This window comes from Ixodes scapularis, unplaced genomic scaffold (assembly GCF_016920785.2).
Source record: "Ixodes scapularis isolate PalLabHiFi unplaced genomic scaffold, ASM1692078v2 ptg000005l_1___fragment_3__unscaffolded, whole genome shotgun sequence".
NCBI lineage: Eukaryota > Metazoa > Arthropoda > Arachnida > Ixodida > Ixodidae > Ixodes > Ixodes scapularis.
The window spans coordinates 820,458-826,457 of NW_024609887.1; positions in this window are offsets into that span (position 1 = coordinate 820,458).

The window sequence follows — 6,000 nt, forward strand, 5'->3', positions numbered from 1 at the left end:
TCCGCAACAGCCATTGTTCGGGAAAACATATATTTATCTGTGTATCTCTATCTAATTTTATTCCGAAACACATTTTTTTACTTTTTAGCTGAAGTATCTCACTATTTGTATCTTGGCCCTAAAATACACGTAGTACAGTAAATGTATTACGGAATATCCTTTGGAATATCTCCGCCGTACTTGAACTCCTATACTTCGCTTCAGCTTAGATCTGAGCGCAGCCAAAAGCTGGGGAACGGTTCACCGAATGGAAAAGAGAGTTCGTACGCATCACGAAGTAGTTCGCAAACATAACGTTTCAGAAATAGTTTGTTAGTGTGCAAACATTGGACATCGTTCAAGTTGTGTCCTGCTAAAAACTAATTATCAAAAATAAATTAAATCAATTGCGTTCCAGTTTCTTCATAATATATTAATGAATATTCTTCGAGGAAAAACACCTACCTGTTCGCAACAATGATGCGACTACTACTCGTCTTTTCCCGTTTTTTTATGTTCTTGAAGGCCGAATCGTGGGATTCAAGTTCGACGCTTTCCTCTCCAAGTTGCTCGACATCCCTTGGTATTTTGTTTTCCTGATTTCCACCTACAAGGAGAGATAACAAGAACGACACGTTTGGACATCGGCGCGAGATCCTGATGAATGTGCACTGTTCTTCATCAGAAGTCCCAAACCGCGTCGTACCGCGAAATTGTTAAACGAACACCGGAGCTAACAGACTTTGGCAAACCGACGAAAACCTTATCCGCCGACAGCGAGAAACGCTCTCCAATTAAAAGCGGGTAAAATTGGGTGTCCAACTGGCGGTCAGAGGCAAAGCCATGCGCTGTCGGTGGTGCGCCGAGCAGATCAATACTCCAGTGCGACCTGAGGGGCGTGCTATGCATTGTCGCTGTTCCGCGTTTGTGGAGAGAGCGCGACGATTGTTTGAAATTGGAGACATACAACAGTCTGCCCAGAGTGCTTTTGCAAGCCGATTTTTCCATGGGCTCAGGACGGGGCAGCGGCAGAGAAGAGGGGCATCCTGGGTACCGAACCGTTACCTCCTTCAGGGTTCTCGCCACGGCCTTCATCTGCCGGCAGTGCGATGGCCCTCCGCGATTCCCAGCAGCCACCGCATCGAACCTGAGTTTTATTCCAGGACGCGAAATGGCATTTTTAATTATGTAGCAGACGATGGCGTTGATACCCCCGTAGCAGACGAAAAAACTCTCTTCGACTCCTTTGCCCATCAGCGCAGAGGCTCCGCGCGGAGTGACGTACGAAGTGTGGGCGATTTCGCGTCCAATTTTCGACGTTTGATTGGCCCCGGCCACCCGTAGCTTTGGCCATGCTTGGAGCTAAGTTAAATCGTAGTAGAGTGAAGTAATTGTTTGAACAATAATGGCGCCCCATCCCTTCTCTCATGGGATTTCCTCCGTCCCTCGCCTTCATTGAGTCAGCGGACGTACTATTGAGCCGTGGGCAGAAACGAACTGCTCACCAGTTTATGGTTGCTCTACAAATGCAATTCTTTTTTATTCAACCTACTCTTTTTTTTTTGCGCAGAGTTGAAAGGTTCCGTGGTCCAACCAACGCAGATATTAGAGTTTTGTCCTAGAGCTTCCCTTTGATGAATGAGAAAGAAGAGAAATAAAATGCTTTATAAATAAGCTTGACGAAGCCCATGCTCATTAAACGGTTTTCCTACCACATTCGCAAAAGAAACGTTCATTTTTTGTATGACGGAGGCCCAGTACTGAAATCGCCTTGTCCATACGCTGTAACAAAATGACTCCATGGGTTTCAAGTTGGACACTTGGAAAAATAGGCGGCGTGATTGCCGACTTTCTAAACGAGTATCCAACTTAAAGCCCCAAGACTGAGAGACGGCGTGGTTCTATTTTGCTCTGCAGGACATGAAAGGATCCACGATACGATAAAGATCAAGATAAGAACGTAGAAAATTTTGATTTTGTTTTGAAAGTTTACCTTTGGCGCATGTTTTATTTCAGGGTCAAGCGGAAACTTACGGTCCACCGGAAAATTCACACAAAATTCCAAGAAGTGCAACAGGCAAAAAAGAAAGGAGAGCGCATCTTGTTTGTTTTAGACGCGTCTGATAGCATGAGCGTAAGTCATATTTCCGTAATATTCATAGTTTCACCATAAAAACTGGAAAGCACCACATGCACGGGTCCCTAACGCCAGTCAGAGAGGAGGAGCGAAGCGTATGACAACTTTCTTCAGAAGGCGTGTACCCCGACGATACGTGATCACGTATCCCTCTTTGACGCTTTCATTGGCTCGTTGACTGCGCAGCTTTATCTGTTTCACAAGTTCAGCTGGAACAGATGTTAGAGCCCAATTTATCTGAAAGACAAGCGCCTCACAGTATACCATCCCTGGTGGATCCACGACCTGCAACAAGCATCAAACACGCTCAAGCTTGGAGGGAGAAATTCTACTGTTGGAAGCTTTCACTTGAGGAGGTAACACTGAAGATTGTCCTTGCCGTTCGCACCCATGCCAGTGAACGAAGTGTACGGTACTGTATACAATGAAGCTTGGAACACGTCTCCAAGTGCTATGTTTACCGCGCCGTCATTTGTGGTTCAACGATTTGTGCCTGATGACGACGTAAAAGCGTCCTGCTGTCGCCTGCCTGGATCCTGGGTGTGGCAGAGCAGCAGTGGTAGATGCGGTAGACGCCATTTCTGCTCTAGGGCGCTCTCAGCTTTACGGGTACCATAGAAGATTCAGCAGACAGGGCGTGGAACATGGCGACGGCAGTGACACTCGGGTTTTCCCGTACCTTTTGGCCAGGATTTCTACGATGACCAACCGCCAGGATCGCGACGTCCGACGACGTGACACGCTGGTTCCTGTGACGTCATTCGTTGAAATTTGGAAACCGCTTTTGATACACGGGCAACGCGGGAAGCTAGGCTCAGAATGCAGGGAACGCGTTCCAGCCACCATATTGCGCAGTGCTGCATTTCTCGTCGGGGATCTTAGGGACACTAGAGATTGTGTTGTGTTAGCGCCGCGCGCTAACACAACACAATCTTCGAGACGCACGCCACAGGCGCCTCTTGAAGGGTCTCACAGCCTGCACGACTTAGAGCGCTCCCGGCGACGCCAAGACGGAGGTGTCTGCCGCTTTCGGAAACCATGGCCAAGCTTCAGGGCGTTTGCTGGTTGAGGCAGGTCCGGGATCCACTAACAATTACGTCATGTCCAGGTCTTACCTTCTGGGTAGTATTGGTCCCTGTGTGGCAACAAATGACGTCACAAATGCAGGTCTGCCATGATGCCGGATCTCGCGATCCTGGCGGTTAATTCTAACAATTCCTGTAAAGAGAAAAAAAAAACGCGAGCGAATGTGAAAGTCGTTGTCGTCGCGGCGTCCCAACTATTGGCTGCTGTAGCTTTCGCGGTCTGTCAAGATAAAGAGCGACCTGCTGCAGAACAGGCTTCCTCTATATGCGTTCGCCAAAGCTGCTTCAACACCGCCAGAATCGCCGTCTGCGACAACGTGACAGTTATATGACGTCAGCCGGCGGAAATTGCGGGATGATTTTTGGCCGCTATAATCACAAACATTCGAATCGCATCCCAGGCATCGTGGTTGGGTGGCTTTTCCCGAAAGTAGGCCATTGGCAGCGTTTCTCGGTGCATGCGGGTCATGGCTTCCTTGACGTGTCTGTTCCGATTTTGATCCTAGTCCCTGGCAATATTCGGGACAGCGAGGGATTCGAACAAGGGTCATGTGTACGTGATCAGCTGGAATTTCGAAATACTTTCACGTGAAACGGTATCATAGAAGACTTCTTTAGTGTAGTTTTCCAGTTTTAATGCGCAGAAAGCAGGCATCTTTTAAAAAGGACAGCGCCACGGTTTGAACAATTCGGATCACCGCTGGGAACACCTGAATAACCGCCAGATGCTAACTTTCTAACACTCGAGTGCTCCATGGGTCAAACGCTCACCGGCTAGAAATCGTCGAGGCAGATGCGTCATTCTTCAAAATTGGGCTCCTGCGCTTGCAGCTCAAACAGACAAACTGGTTTTATTCTTTCTTTCTTTTCTTTTTTTTTTTTTTTTTGGCACCGAGATGGCGCGTACACGCCTTTCCAGGCAACACTCGACCGCAGGGACAGGAGACCCTTTTTCGAACTCACTCAGTGGGTTTTGTCTCTCATCGCCATCCCTGCTAACCCTAAACGAGGGAACTGGATTTTGATAGGCGTGTCCAGCGTAGGCGTAATTTCAGTCAATGCTGGTAGCTAAAGTCTCGCCCTTTTCCGCTGCCTTTTCTGAATTGTGGCGTATGATCTCCGCGAAGACATATATAAAACACTGCACTGCACCTTTAGAAAAAAGAAAAGAAAAAAAACTATTTTTATTTGTATTTTTTATTTTTTTTTTGCGCACGCGCGCATTGGAATGTTTGATTTATATTACGACGAGTTTTGACGGCGCCGTTCGGTCAGCCATGTTAGCCGACATGTTATCCGACGGGTAGTTGTCGAAAATAATAGGCAACAAAATATAGCAGAAAGGTGTGCATATTTCACACGCACAAGTAACGTGTTTGCCAATGTGCGCGACGGGACACGGACGTAAAATTTAGCAAGTTTTCAGATTCGAACATTATCTTGTACGTACCACACGATGCAGCATTATTCAAAAAGTATTTATTTGAGAAAGATACCAAATAACATCGCACTAAAGTGTCCACGACATTCACCTCTTTGACGATCGCTCGGAATCTCAAATGGTACGTTCTGGGGAGAGCTTCCTTTTCTCTTTTTTTTTTTTTTCAACACCAGCACCAACTAAGGTAAAGAAACGAACTCGACTCGCCCGTTTACCACCCCAACCCGAACGGCTATTTTTGGCGATGACTGAGGATTCTACTACGCCGATTATCTCTGGGAGTGGGGAGAGCAGTTATCATCCGCTACGTTTACATGGATTCGAATGTAGCGGACCGAATCCAGTTAGCGTATTGAATCGTGTTATGTGAAAGCTTCGATTCACTTTCCAAGCGCATCAAAACGAGTTATAAACCGATCCGTTTGAAGGGGTTGGCTTGAGATTCTCGAGCCCAGCCGAGACCTTCATGTAAACTTTAGCGATTCAAATCGAGTGTATGAGGGACGGGCAAAGGGGGAGAAGGAGGGTTGGGACAAAAAAACTGCTTGAAAAATGAAAGCCGTTTACAAATCCCTGTAACGCCGAATTGGAGCGCAGCTCTTGAGGAGAAGTAGGGAAGGGTACTGAGCGGGTCACGTCACCTGCGGGTAGTCACGTGACCCCGGGGGGGTCACGTGATCTCGAGGGAGGGGGGTCACGTGACCTCGGGAGGGATCACGTGACCCCGGGGGGGGGTCACGTGACCCCAGGGGGGGGTCACGTGACCTCGGGGGTCACGTAACCCCCCCGGTTACGCCGACGCCGACGCCGCTCAGGCTGGAAACGGGCCCCTAAGAGCTGCGCTCTAAAAGTGAAAGCCCTGTAACGCCGAATTGGAGCGCAGCTCTTGAGGAGGAGGAGGGAAGGGTACTGAGGGGAGGGTACACCCCTCCTCCTCCTCCTTCTCCTCCTCCTCCCCTCATTCTTGAATATGCTCCTGGGGGGTCACCTGACCTCGGGGGGAGGGGGGGTCACGTGACCTCGGGGTTGGTCACGTGGCCTCTGGGGGTCACGTGACTTAGGGAGTCACGTGCCCTTGGGTGTCACGTGACCTCTGAGGGTCACGTGACCTTGGGGTGACCTTGGGGGGGTCATGTGACCTCGCGGTTACGCCAACGGCGACGGCGACGCCGACGCCGCTCAAGCCGGAAACGGGCGCCTAAGAGCTGCGCTCTAACCGCTCATTCACACTGGAAGCGGATCCGCGTTCGCAAAGCGGTTGTATAAAGATCCAGTACAATTGCACGCGTACTTGATGTCAACGAGTGCGCGTGCAATTGTACCGGATCTTTATACAACAGCGTTCGCAACCGCTTTGC